This window comes from Eucyclogobius newberryi, unplaced genomic scaffold (genome assembly GCF_026437365.1).
Source record: "Eucyclogobius newberryi isolate DKJ021-1_F unplaced genomic scaffold, fEucNew1.0.hap1 SCAF_8, whole genome shotgun sequence".
Classification (NCBI taxonomy): Eukaryota; Metazoa; Chordata; class Actinopteri; order Gobiiformes; family Gobiidae; genus Eucyclogobius; species Eucyclogobius newberryi.
Window position 1 is genome coordinate 16,925,260 of NW_027316500.1, and position 15,552 is coordinate 16,940,811.

Below are 15,552 nucleotides of genomic sequence, written 5' to 3' on the forward strand. Positions count from 1 at the left end.
TAATGCATTCATCATCAACAACATCAACAACAATAAACAACTGGCTATTGTGATACTGAGAGTGCGACGTCCAGTAAATTAATTGTGAATTTTACAAGCCACATACCACAAGAGGAAAAAAAAAAACACTCCCCACAGAGAGTCCCAGCATCCTCCTCTAGTTCTTCTTTTCTCTCTGTCTCTCTTTCACCACAGATTTATTCCATCTCTCCAGCTCACCTTGTGTTGTCTGGGACTCTGAAAGGCCCCCCTATGCGGCACACTCACACTCACTACATCATATTTTGGGGCTATAGAACCCAGTAACCCAATATGTGGAGTTTCCCCTTCGGTTTGTTGGATTTCCCATAGCCACCCTAAGGTCTAGCCTTGGCTCCAGCTCCATGATTCAACCCAAGACAGGAAAGACATGCAATCCATTACTATAGAGGTGACGGGGGAGGAAGAGGACGGGGGAGGAAGAGGAGGAAGACTCAGGGGTGAAGTCGAAGAGCAAGGGGATTGGACACAGTGCAGCGAGTTGATGGTTTTCAGCTGATACGTCTCAATGCAAGATTTTAAGGGGAAATGTATGTTATGGAGTAGATAATAGTGCTCTAAATATTACACCACAATACAGCAAGAATATGTAATAGCCACTTTTCAATATGTTACACTAACTGTTAGAAGTATAAAATGCTCATATGGAATCAGACAAGTAGAGGTTATAAACATTGAAAGTCTCTTTTGATGGTTACGAGCTTGAGAATCATTGATCTACAAAACTGTGAACTGGACTATAGTAATATTAACTACATCAAAAGTAAAAATTACACTTGGACTTAATTTGAAAACCAAACTTTGGACCAAATGTGATGACTGAGATGGACAACTGGACTATGTAAAGTGTTTGTATGCTTATTTATTTTATGTTAAAGAAAAAAAGGGCCATTGTAGCAGTATAAAAATAGATTGTTACTTTGGTAAGGCAATATTACTATGACCGTTACCAAGGCATTACAGTTCCCACTGGGAGAACAAACTATTGACTTGAGTTTTTTCCCGGCCCCTTGTGGAGCTGTGTAGCGGTGGGGTTTTGAATCAAAGAGATTTAAATGCTCTGATTACAGATATTACTCATCACAGTGGTGTAACCTAAAAACTGCTTACAGACAGAATTAGCCCCGTCTCACAACACAAGCAATTCCATAAAACATTTTCTTTGGTCCCAACCTTTGCTGAAAGTTAATTTAGTACTTCTCCATATCACCAAAGTCAACACTGTCCTGAAATGACCACAGTCAATCTCAAGCTGGCTCTCAAAGACAAATTCTGACAACCTCAGACAATCTCCTGTGCTCCAGAAGCCCCCTGCGGTGCCGCGACTTGTCAGCTTTTATTTATATCTGTGGAAGGAGAAGTGGGGAAAGCTGAGATGATGAGGGGTAAAGATATGCACCCAACACATACTGGGACAGCAGAGCCCAGAGACACTCCTGCACCTGCTGCGGCCACTGCACGCAAGGCTCATCTCCACAAACAGCTCATATATTATCCCCAGGTTTTACAGGAGCTGCCACTGTCTATGTTCAAACACAGAGTGAAAGGGCACGTGAAAAGTCTGGACTGGGTCACGATGCACTTTTTCACTAAAAAAAGGGCTGGGAGATCTATTTTTTTAATCTTTTTGAATTAAAAAAATAGCTGCTGTACCTGATTTTCAAACTGTGAAAGGAGGATGTAGGTATTTAAATGTTCTTCCTCCTCACTCTCACAAATCCTCATCGGCACATTGCTTGTATTCACATGCATGGATTTCTAGGTGCATTCGCAGATTTAGAACAGCTTTTTCAAACAAAGAAGGGAAGCAGATGTGGACCACCAATGCACAGCCAATCAGCTCGCATGCCAAAGTGCTACAACACACAGCTCTTTATTACAAAGTTACTTTGCGATCAATGAAATATGTCTCAATTAGTGCACAGTGATCTGATTTTGGTGTAGACCGGTCAATTAAAAAGCCTCAAGCCAATAATTACAATCTGTCAGTGACTTGATCTCGATTAAAATTTGTTTAACTGCAAAGCCCTAAGTGATATTTATTAACATTTGGAGATAAACTGACCTAATATTGATGGTAATAAAACAAAGGATTGTTGATTTCATGTGGTACTAACTCAGTATTATGAATCACTGGCAACTAAATCTGATAGTTCACCTAAAGCGGAATGTAAATATGCTTAAACAAACATTACATTCATTCTAAATAATTTTTGCACTGCAGCTATTTGCAAATTCTTTCCAAAAATGTAACCTACTGCAAAAATACAGTTAATTCCTTGAGCCAAAAGTTTATTAATCATGACATTAATCTAGACGCAATCACAACCAAATATTTCAGCTCTTACTTACAAACAATTATAAAAAAAAAGCTGGCCGCCATTTGGTCAAGGCTGCAATGGTCTACAATCTGCAATGCCACTTCCCATTTTCAGTCCTCTCTATCACTGAACAGCGCTCTCCCACCTGCATTACATATACAAATCACTTCACTGATAGGAATCTGTTTGGCTTTAGTTACACGCGTAAAGCAGAGTTTTGGTATGTGGTCATTCTGGTATGTTCCATGTGTGTTATGGGAAAAAGCCATTACCTGTCTGCAGATTACAGCCAGTGGGTGGACAAATGGTGGACAATTTATTATTCTAAAATGTGGTTATTGTATGTATATTTTCCTCTCTTTGAAATTCTGTGCAATTTAATTACTGAAAATGTGGAATAAAAACTAGAGAGAAGTCAAACAATAAACATAGAAGTTAGAATGCTAATATATTTTGAAAGAGGTATTTATTTAAAATGCAATGTTGGACGAGCTACACATTATTTGAATGATCAAAAAGGAAACATTTTGCCCTTTGCCTTTTAAGTCGAGCCACGTTCAAATAAATAGAGAACGCAGGCTGAGGTTTAAAATCACATACAGATGATTGGGCTGATGTTCGCAGTCACACACTATGGGAGCCGTGTGCTGCATTCGAGAATATAAATGGACTTTTTAATTGTTTCTGACTCAGGACTGTGGGCTGGGTCTACCTAAAGCCAATTAGGAAAGCAGAGGAAACAGTGAAGGATTGTGTGCGGAAAAGGGCTCCGACTGTCTGAGCGGCAGGCCGACAGTAAGAGGCTGTATGCTTGTGTGTATGGAATATGTGTGTCTGTGCAAGCTTGTAAATAGTGCTGCTCCAGACCGTGCGCACATGAGCGCGAGTGTGGAGGAAGAAAATGTCATATGGCATATCTGATTACGTCTTACAATGTTTTTGTACAGTATTGAGCTCTTTGCCTCCCTCACACAGAACGCTCGGGCCACTGCTGGAGTATCTAGAGATTGAAATCAGAGCCAGAAGTCTGGTCAGACTTGGAAGACAAACAGAGGGAAAATGCAATGCAGAAAACCAGCTCTTTGGTTTTATGTGACTTATGTGGTGCTTGAATTTCACCCATTGTTTTGTATAGTCAAAACACTGTTTCAGGATGAAGAGAAACGCGGTCAGAGAATTTATAAAGCACTTGGCCAAATATGAAACTTATATACACTTTGTGAGGTCTGCACCCTGGTGCCATCTGTGTGTATGAAGTTAAGAAACTGTCACACACACTGGTTCCCAGGCTGTGCTGGATCTGCCATTTTACAACACACTTTCTGACGGCAGACACATAATCTTCCATTAAGGTACAGACACTGCATTTTTAATGCAAAGTGTATAATTCATGTTATGCCAATGCTGTAAAAAGTATGTAGCCATTACATGAAAAAACACAAAAAATATAAATAAATGTGTCCCTGTGATGCAGAGATAATGGGGTAAATGGGATAATCATGGGTTTCCTGTTTCCTGTTGTGTTTGAGAACTTTCTCACATCAAAAATATTTAGTTCTAAATTGTTAATCATTAGATACAACATGTATGCCATTCCAAGAAATACATTTAATGACTTTCATAGTAATTTAGATATAGCATTTTGTTGTTGTTGTTGTTGTTGTTGTTGTTGTTGTTGTTGTTGTTGTTTCTTAAAGCCATGTTTACTTTTAGTTCAAAACTTAAGTTGCTGTAATTTTTACTTTTAAATTGATCTTTTCATAGTTTTTATTTTTTTATTGTCAAGCCGTTTCTTTTTAAGGTCCTCTCAACACCTGCAAGCTTGACCAGAAACATTAAATAAACAACAATGTCCAAGCAATTGTGGGTCAAATGCATATTTGTTTGTTTTTATGCTCAGAATTATGCAAACTAACAGACAGCATCATGACTCCTATTGTAATTTCAGACGAGCACAGGGCAAAACTAACAGGAGCTAAGGTCACTATTTATACTTCATATGTTTACAATGCGGTGCTATTATAAATAATGAGGTCCCTGAGGTTTGCATGCTGACAGTGCAGTGGTTGTTAGCAGCAGCAGGTATAAGCTCCCTTGTGGCAAATAGAAGGAGGAAAATGCAGTTATTTCACTACTGCTTCTCAAAAAGCATACGTATACAGTATTAAAATTAAGACTGTAAATACACATGCAGGTGAGGAGCCATTTGCCTGAATATTGCCACTTAAGTAGTGTCCCTGCATGTATGCCTAAGGGTCTGCAGCAGTGTGCATGTGACGCCCGTATATTTAGTTGTGTGTGGTACTGAGAGGCTGGGAAAGGCAGATGACCTGATTAGTAGGTGGGGCTGCCAGCTGGTGAGGGCTAGAGTTTCCTCTGGCATGAAAATGTTCTCAGATCATCAACATAGTGATAGAAGCAGGACAGCAGTGAATCCAGGTACAGGCCATCGTGTACGGATAGAAGTGGGCAATATATAGACATTTAGTTAAAAACGTGAATGTTGTTTTGGAAATATGCAAAATTTAAATATTGAAAAAAAAACATGCAATAAAAAGAGCTGATTAAAATTTTAAATGAAAGTTATGTTCTAACTTTCAAATAAAGCTATACGGTGATATTTTTGCCCTTTTGTGTTTAATTTGCCTGAGAATTAAACTTCAACTAATACATTTAAAGACATGTTTTAACACATTTCTGTTGGATTGTAATAATTTAGTTTGAATATCATTATCAGGATACTGAAAAAATATATATAAAAATATACATCAAGATATTCAATATTGTCATCATTGCCCACAACTATACATGGATTTATATTTGATTTTATGGTGGTATATAAAAAAAAACATTTTTGCACAAGCGATTGTTATTTGAATTATTTTACTTTTTTGTCTTATTTGTTATACCATTGTATTGATGGATTTTGGACTATGGGGATTAAATTAGGCTCGGGGCCAGTATAGTAGTGAAGGGGAAAAAAGTGCATCATGAATTATCTGACATAAATGAAACTGTGTGTATTAAATTCAGTCCATATAATGCAAGAAGGTGTATTGTAGCCCCTGTCCCACCTCCATTCTTCCAGTTGACTATTCCTCGGTGCAGTGTGCATCTGGCCCGGGGCGTGCTCCGGTCTCACTCTGGGCCAGGCAGCTGCGCCTCGGGCTCTTTGGAGAAAAGCCTCTGCTCACTTCAGTCCTGCCGCCGCTGCTGCTGAGACACACAGGAACAGGCCAACTTAAACCAGGATTTAGGATTCACAAGATAATAGAAAGATGAAGACATGGTATATAGAGATTTGAGTGTCCTTTTGAGCATACTTTGCTTATTGTTTACATTGTTGTTGTTTCGTTTAGCTGCATGAGAAATTATCTCAAAACTTGTTGTTTTGTATTCGGATACAATTCAACTTAAATCTTGTTTCCTGTTATGATCCTGAATATTTTTTTAGTCCGTTAATGAAAGCAGAGTGCTGATCATATTAAAGGAACACAGCATATACTCTAGCAGTCTTAAAATAAAGAAAACTTGGCAAAAATAATCATGAACCATAATATCTTTACAAATTATTACAAACAGATGTAACACAATCTAATGAAATCTAATTAAAAAGCAACCATGTAACTCATTGTCAATAGAAAACATTCAGGCTCTTGAATAATCCTAAAAACAAGGGGTTGGTTATTGGGGTTGGTAAAATAAAGGACATTAAAGTCAGTTGATGTGCAGTGGCAAAAGGGCAAAGCGGATAGTGAAATAATGAAGACAACATAAAGTGGCTGTGTGTGAGCAGACGCCTTCACATAATAAAATAGATAAACTGCATGCATTCGCCCAAGACCGCTGTGCTGTTGCTTTTAGAGCTACTAAATTAAAACCCCTCTTTTACCCAGATTTATTGTTCTCCCTTCTGTTCTGCACTCAGTTTCAGTTTAATTTACAGTGGCACTAGTTGCGACACATATATAAAAACATAAAGCACAACAAGCACAATGCAAACAGGATTTTTTCCCCCCGCAAATAGCAGAATATTTAGAGATATTCCCCAAGCCGTAAAATCTATTTTGTACTTTATTTCTAGAAGAGGAGAGGAACCGATGAAAAAGCCTGGGGAGGTGTTTGTGGGTGTGATGGCTAACATACTGTAAATGTCAATGCATTCATAGGACAAAGCTACACACCTTTTGGACATGATGACAACAATGGACAAGATCACCAGATATTTGATATACACTGATTGCAGATATAAGTATCTGCAAAATATGCTTAAAAAATAGCATGAATCAATTCAAAAAGTCATTGTTTAGGCCATGTACAATTTGACAAAGGACCTTGCTGTAATGTTTTATCAGATGAGAGATCTCGCACACAAGGGAGCAGTGACCTTCAGACACAGGCCTCACTTCATCAGCCTCACCTTCTGATCGCTGCAGGGCTCACACTGGAGCTGGGTGAAGGGTAGACCAGCCAGACACAAAAGACCTCTGTCAAACAATTAAAACACATAAGTGATTTTTTAAATATGTTTTATTTTATGCATAAATGTGGTAAATGTGCACTATTAGGCACACTTGATTTAACAATATACAAGAAAATTACTATATGTTGTCTCACATTTGTGACTGGGGAGAGTATTATAAAGTTGTGAACTTCATTTCAGTCCAGTAGTAGTGCCACAGATAGCAGCATATAAAATAGTAACAAAGGAAGAAGGCAGCAGACAGTGAAGATGCAGTTATCTGAGTCAGTCCCAGTTCATGTGAGCCCTGCTTGTACCAGACAGTCTTTTGTGGCTTTGATATTGCTGCTGGGTGTAATTCAGTAAGACTTACTGTAGAACTGTGATTGACCTGCTGGAGTTTTGCCAAGCAGTGACAAAAAACAATACCGAGGTCGACCGATTCAGTGTTCAGGAGAGAAAGCTTATAACTACAATATTATATTTGCAAAACTATGTAGCTTGTCTATACATCATGAAACTAGCGTCACCTGTAGTATTATTAAAACAATAGCAAGTGCTTTTTAAAGAGGGGATACGCACAAAATGGATTAGCTTAGCAATGAAAGTGACTTAACACAGGAGCGACTACAACAACAGTTGCTATTTACCACTCATGAGACTAATGTCAAGCTTATAACCGTGGGGCAACATGATTTCAAGATCTTTCAGTCTAAAAAATAGAGGAACAAAACATAAAATCAACATGCATAATAGTTATAGAATGAACAACAGCAGTCTGAACTTTAGTACATAAAACCAGCGTATGCAATCCCATGCCCTCTCGACCGTGTTTGCTCCATCACCTTGTCGTAACCCACTTTAAACACCTCCACAGAGCCTTGACCTGCTTTCCCTGCCGCGGTACAGTCTTCTGTGGGTCTGTAAAAGAGAGAAGTCGGCCCACGGGGAGCTCTGGTCTGGCCCTCGTGTGCACTCCACCTCCTCAGTGACCTTTCACACAATACAGCAGCCGGCAGATATTACACCGCTCTCCTGTATGATCAAAGACACCCCAACACCTGGACCTCACAACAACAATACACAACCACCACTACACATTTGTACAACTTGTAGTATTTTATCACCAGAGACAGACACATGGTACACAAAAGCGGCATATGCTTTACCCATACACCTGTATATTCACCAGAAAAACTCCAATTACACGCGCGGTCCTGAGAGACAGAAGATGGGCGCGATAGAGGTGCAGAGGGAGGATAAGAGGATGAGAAAGGGCCCTGAAGCCAAAAGCAGAGTTGGTTTTCAAGAAAAGAGTCATCCAAGCTGCCAGTCTGTGTCAGTGCTTTGAGAAAGTAATCCTTTCCGCGCGTCTCTCCAGGCAGATATGATGTCCCATGTCTACAGTGAGCAGTGGCATGAATGGAGCAGGTGAACTGTCAAGGGACTGGATGACTTCACTTCAGATTCAGACTTAGACTAAAAAAGGACAAGAAGACAGATCAGATATGTCAGATCAATAAAAGAAAGAATAAATACATTACATTAATATAGTTGACTCTAATACATTTGGGGTACAAAAACAAGCAACAACACGGATCTTTACTTGGTTGTTTACACCAAGAGTAAGTGATATATACTACATTAACTTTAATTGAACAATGGTTGAGAATCAACTGAACTATATATCCAGATGACGGTCCAGCTAAAAGAAACCATCCACTACTTTTTTAGCCTTGCAAAAGAGGCTATAGGATTTATGCCTGTTGAGTCAGCCCCAAGTGTCAACAGAAGTTCACATTTAGTTAGTGTATGCGAGCGTGCATGTCTTAAATATACACTTGTATCTGTACAGGTGTTACTGTGCGCATGTGTGATCATGTAAAGCAGCTGTGATGGGGCCTGGTCTCTGGGTGGTCTCACACTCTCATCCATAAATTATTACTGCACTGCTGCTGCTGGCCTTGAAGTGGGTTCAGCAGAGGGTAACATACTTTGGCAGAATACACTTCTGTCAACCACATAGTTTTAAAAAAGGTACATCTGGCAGATATCTTTAAATTCTCGTCTCTTATAATAATTATTAAGGCTGTAATTATGCTTTTAGATCTTCCAGTTATGGCTTGTTCCATAATTTGGAATTTGGTTGTGGCTGCAGGTCCGCTGACATTTTGATTATTTATAATAATCTGTCTTTTGTTTAGACACCTGAACATTTTACAACAAGAATTAAGTCTAATAAAACTTCATTGTAACTCATAAGTTCAAATTGCAGGTTATAAAAATAAGTAATCAATATTATTATGTTTGTCGAGGAGGTATGTTTTTTTAATCGAAACCACTGGTTTGTTTAGTAAACGAATGTGCTTTTTAAATTATTTTGGCGGCAGAGTACACACTGTAGTCTACCCACCTCGCCTCCAGTGTTGAAGTAGTGTATGAATTAATGTGTGCTGTGTGATTACAGCATGTATATCATGTATATTCAATAATAATATCTCAACCAAATAAATAAATAATGATAAACAAAGCATGAATGTCATAATTTGCAAGAATTCAATAATAATAATATGATGGGTCCCATTGTGCATGCTAAACTAACTCATTACAAGCTTGCAAATATATTCCTTTTCCTTTTCCCCACACTATAACTTAAACAAACTGAGCCGGTTGGAGAGGAATGTGGCTTGTCTGGAGATTGCAGGGCCCAGTTAACACAACACTGGGGCACTTAACATAGCTGTTGATCAGAAGCCGAAAACAGACTGAGTTAACCTTACATTTAGACAAGGGGAGTACAAAAGACTAGCACAATACTGTTAAAGTCAACAACTGAACGACCCCTGATGACCTCTGAAAACAGAATTAAACATCATTCAACATGATTCAGTGCCAGGTCATGCTGAGTCTTGTAAAATGCCTCCACATGTGTATTTAGTCAACAGCGAGCCACAAAGGCTGTATAAAACAACAATCGCAACTGTAACTAATTGGAGAGTCACCAGTCCGCCAACCCTAGCCGTGCAATAAAAACACTGACTCGTTCTCATAGACTTATCGCAAATGTTTTGACTGCATTGGAATCAAATGGAACACAGTTTATGTATTTTCCGCTCTTGGGTAAATGTGGAGCTTCAGAACCAATTCAAAACATGGCAGTCAACCAAGGCATCTACTGTGCGGCTGAGTATTATCAAATTCCCTGCGATACTTCCCCTGCTACTTAAAATGCAATGAGAGTCAAGGTAATGTGCTCAACTCAGTAACACACCGGATCATTTTGATACAAGGTAAAGAATGGAACGCAGAATGAAGGCCGTCCAAAAACACCCCAAATTTATGCACAGACATTTATAGTCCAAGTTTTGTGTCTCATTGGAGTGATAGCATTATTGTTAAGCCAAGATTGTATAAATGTTGGCCATTCAAACCTATGAGGATCCCAAGTATATTGTATTTTGGCAAATAATGGTCCAAGGTCAGTGTAATAGCATAGCAAAAGAAAACCCATAAAACACTAAACTTAACTCTAAAAAAAATATGAACTGATGTCTATGATTAAAGTCTACTGGAAACCTCCTTGTGCTTGTTTTGAAAGTTCGTCCCAGGCAACAGATGTTGTTCATTCAGCCTGGCCGTGCTGGGGAAGAGCACCAAATCATGTTTTTTCAGCCCAAATAGCTCACGCACAATTAGCCTGCCGGGGAGCTGTATGCACTGGCACGTTGCTGTGGTTCCCTCTTTGTTTTCTTAATAATTAGCTGTGTTTTCACTGGGGGATTTGTGAGTGTTTGGAAGCAACCTTTCAAGGTTTCCTCATCAAGCCCTCAGCTTGTCCGTGCTCCATACAGTCTCACCTTCTGTCAGTCTGTCACACACGCCTTTTATACTCCACACGTTATGCGATTTATGTACATCAAGTTACTTCAAAAACACTAATAAATATACACTATATATTTATATACTATACTATACTAAGATGCCAACAACAACAAATCTACTGTATTCTGCTTGACATGCACTGTAAGATAAAAGGAGTAGGCTAAAGGGGGCATCAAGGAGTGCCTATTTTTTTACTATTTTATTTTTTAAAGCTATAGGAGTGCCTGGTTAACCATGGCGTGTCCAGCAGTTCTATTCAGCTTTATTCTCATGGTCCATTTTAAAATAGACAAACCCAGACAGAATAAACAAGAGCAGGAAATATATGTATGTTTTCAGATTTTGCAAAGGGAGAACCCCCAGACCCCCCAAGCTTTATTATTAATTTCTTATTAAATGCCTGCATACAATGTTAGCACTTTTAAACAGTGCTAAATGCAGGAGTTGTGTAGCAGTAGACATACCTGTCATTGGCTTGTGTTTAACCGGCGGTCAATAAGCTGAGCCAGAGCCCTCATTGATTTACACCTGCTCCTCGATCACCTTGACCTGAGGCGATCTGTTCACATAACCCCTGTTAATTAAAGTCCATTGATTACAACACAACCTCAGCTTACAATGTCTACAACAGAGGAGCTCTGTGCAGGGCTGTGGGTGACTCTGTTTGGATATCAGGGTGGGAAAGAGAGGGGACACCTGATAACACTACCACGTGACCAATAAAGGTATATGGGATAAAATATTATTGATAATAAAAAACATACATAAACCTGACAACCGCTTTGGGGAAGTCATTCTCATTTAATTTCTTTCTCTGCCAAGTAAAAATAAAATACCAGAATTAAAGTGTTGATAAAAGTTAAGTAAAAACATTCTAAAAATAAACTTTGAGTAAGCTAACAATGAGGGAACACGGTTTAAAAGTTCATCAAAGTTTTAGTCAACTTGATTTGTGTTTTCACCTACCCCCTATCTCCGCCCACTGCTCTGTACTTGCTTGGGATAATTATAAAAATTCAGATTGCAGATTATACATGCAGGGTTCCAAAATGTCAAATAACCTACATAAATGTCTCCTACAATTTAATCTGGCACATGAATTGTCAAGTACAACACAGTGTGGCATTAAAAAATATAATAATAAAAAAACTCGATAAGTCTACTGAAGTATCAATGCTGAAAACAATATAGCAATTGTGCCATTCTATTGCACGCCTTGAACTGTACATTCGATTGACTTTATTGATATTTAGTATGGTGACAACACGAGTGTATACTTCTCCGTAGCTGACTGTGCCCGTGCGCCTGCTGTCAGTGCGGCTGTGGGAACGGGGTCACACCTGTGGAGGCTGGCAGGGTGATAAACGATGTTGCTTTAAACTTTGGAGACCGTCATTTTTGCGAGCCGCTGTTTGCCCTCCATTGAAGTATAATAGGTCTCTGTGAAGCCCCTCGCGGCCGTCCGGGACACAGGGCTGTCCTCTGTCTGCTATTTATGAAAGGAGGAGTAACTAGCCCTCTATTAGCTAATGACACATTCGGCTTCGATTTACCATAATAGGACAGAGCAGGCCCCTCACATTATGTCTGGCATTTCCTACACGACTGCTTTGGAAACTTTCTCACAGCGCTCACACCAGTCAAAAGAGTTCAATCACCCACAAAAGCATGAGCTGAAAAAATACATTTAAAAAGAGATTTACTTGAGCAGTCATAATGTACGTTATGCTGCCTTTTTTGGTACTAGTGATGGGCGATTCCACTGATTTTTGATTCGATACCAAGTAATACTATGGCGTCGCAATATTGATCTGATACCAAGGAGTTTTGTACTCAAATGCAAAGAAACTCCTCAGCAATGAACAATATTATGTTTGCCGATATAAATTTATTTTAACCTCTGCTTGAACTAATATGAATATAAATACATGTGCAAAAAATTAAAATATGAACAATGTGTTACAAAAATATTTTTAAAAATTATTAAAAAGTATCGAAATCTTTGCATGAGTATCGATACCTTTTGATATCTCTGTCAGTATCGATATATCAATATTTGGCTGTTGTATCACCCATCACTATTTGATAAGACCTGAGAAGCCAACTGTTGACTCCCATTCAGGCAGGATACAAATAATTGCGTCATCTTATTGTTAGCACTTAGCTGTATCCATTTGTCAGGGTAATTTTATGTTTACATATAACTATTTTATAAATTTGCAATGCAACGTGTTGCTTTTGAAGGAAAAGACAGATGAAGAAACTTTTCCTGTAGCCTTCCACCACCGCTCTTTATCATTGTTACACACAAACACTTGTTACTCACACGTTTGATACCGAGTAGCTCATACCTCTGAGCCAAACTTGCTATTTCTGACACTAGATATGCCTTTTCATGGCTGTTTGCAGTAAGTCATCAGTATATCTTCTTACTACCTCTCTTATCAGATCAGGGCACATATCGGCCTCTCCTGCTTGTTTGACTTTTAGGCCTGAAGCGATAACGTGACATGAGAACGACGGTCGGGTCTAGACCGCAGCTGTCAAACTATCGAGCTTTATGTAATCTCTACCACACTGATTAACACACACTGGAGTGAAAAATACTATTGACGCTACATTGATTTATACAAGTTTGTACTGTTAGTTGCTGTGAATTATGATCTGTAGTTGTGAGTATTAGCGACTGGTCTATAAAGCCAAAAATATGTTGATATTGATAAAGACACAAAATACTAAACTTTATTTTTTAGTTTTATTGTTATTTAATTTAGTACATTTCCCATATTCTCCTCTACGTATACATTTTCTATTAGACTGCCACGAGTACAAGTCTGGACACTTAAACATTTACAAAGTCATCCAATATAAAAAAGCCAAATGCACAAAGTAAACAGGCTATGGACATTAATCCAAGCGTGCTGTGTCAGTGTATTTGCTCATGATGAGCCCATTGTGGCTGCAGCTTTCAGCATTTGTTGATACATGTGGTTATTACATCACAAGATTAATCTTAAGTGTAGCATCAACTGTCATTTACATTTGGATATGGAATGATTGAGCCTGTTATGCTGATTTAGTTATGAATAGAGGGCTGAGGATGATGTCGTTCTGCCTTATGAATGGGACTATTGTGTTCAGCTTGTGCTGCTGCCATCAACTTCATATAGTATTCAGTATTATTATAGATTGTATTCTAAGACACAAACCGTGAACAGATCCATGCAGGCTACTGAAAGTCTGTAGGTGACAGGAGTAAACATGGGCAACAATTCTAAAAAATATATGAATTAATGCAATAAAAAACAGTACTCTATCACTTGGACTGAACCATTAGGGCTGCTACTGCAAATGCTACTACTACTACTACTACTACTAGAATCAAATCAAGAATAGCCAATTACTTTAATACATCGGTTTTAATCATTTTACACCCATCTAAATTGAGAAGGCCCAATAGGGGGAAAAAAGAATGATAAAAAAACACAAAAATATCCCTTTCTTTTCTTATAGCCTCCTACAATGTATTTCCCCGTCTGCATATCAAAGATGTAAACTGAGACTTCCTTCAGTCCAAATCTCTGTGACTAATGAGTTAGAAAAGCAGCATGTAGTGAAAGTTTCGACACAGCAGCCCATATTTTGTTTGTCATTTATCATGCCACCGCAGCCTGACGTTTGACTTCGACTACAATTACTCCTGTCATTAAAGTCTGCGTGTTGTTGTCGGTTTTGTGTGTGATAAGAGAGATTACCAGGCCAAACGAGGGCTAATCTTCCCCGATCTGTCTTTGCGGTCGGCGGAAAGACAAACCTCAGCGTGCGCCGCGCCAAGCCCGACAAGCTGTGTTGGACTGCCCCCTAGTGGCGGCTCCTGCACTGCGTCAGTTTCACGTGACGTCGCTTCATGGAAATGTTGGAAATATAATATACACCGAAACGTCTATATTGGTGATTTATAAAAGCAGGCATGTACAAACACACATTTTGTATAGACTTATATGTAAAAGTAGGCGTTTGTAGACTAAATGCTACCTGGACGTGAGTAATATATCAATATTTAGATTCGATTTTGAAGGTACGCAACGTTTGTATATTAGTTATAGTTTATAGTTATTAAAAATAATAATAATAATAATAATAATAATAATAATAATAATAATAATAATAATATAAACAGATCTGATTTTAAATTAAAATAATAAGTGTGATGTAAAATTTCAAATGAGGATATAAGGTCATATTTTTGCATTTTTGTGAGTAATTTTACAGACATTTCACAAATGTCTGAAAATTACACCTCTTAATACATTTTATAATACAATACATTTTTAACACATTTCTGTATGTGTACCGTACATAATATTGTCTGTTTATCATTATTATTATTATTAGGATACACTAAAAAATATATTAAGGAGAATTATTAATATATATATATATATATATATATATATATATATATATATATATAAGAGGATTCATATTTCTCAATATCACGATTATTACTACCTTTATGGTATTTTACATGTGTTTGACAATTTCAAATTACCATTATTTTGGAATGAAAACCCACAATGACTAATAGGGGTTTAGTATTGTGTATGCTGGTGTCATTTGGCATCTCTCTGGTAATATTCTATCCAGCAGTGATGCATAGTGACAAATCCAGTAGCCCTGCAGTTCAGCAGATCCAGTTACAGTATATGGACCCTACACCAGCTCCTTTACTCCCCCAGTCCACATCATTCACATCATTCACATCATTCACATCATCGTAAAAGCAGAGGCTCTTAATCACTTCACTGTACCTCGCCCACATCACGGGCTGCAGAGGGCCGCCCCACA

The 15,552-nt window shown here is 38.3% G+C and overlaps 1 long non-coding RNA gene across 1 annotated transcript; it reads right to left on the reverse strand.

Moving 5' to 3' along the window:
* Positions 1 to 5,437: 5,437 nt before the first annotated feature.
* LOC140350874 (uncharacterized) lies at positions 5,438 to 14,539 on the reverse strand. The gene is made up of 3 exons (XR_011925332.1): positions 14,460 to 14,539; positions 6,781 to 6,847; positions 5,438 to 5,576 (listed from the first exon to the last, which is right to left on the reverse strand). It is a non-coding gene; the product is annotated as an uncharacterized lncRNA (long non-coding RNA).
* Positions 14,540 to 15,552: the final 1,013 nt, after the last annotated feature.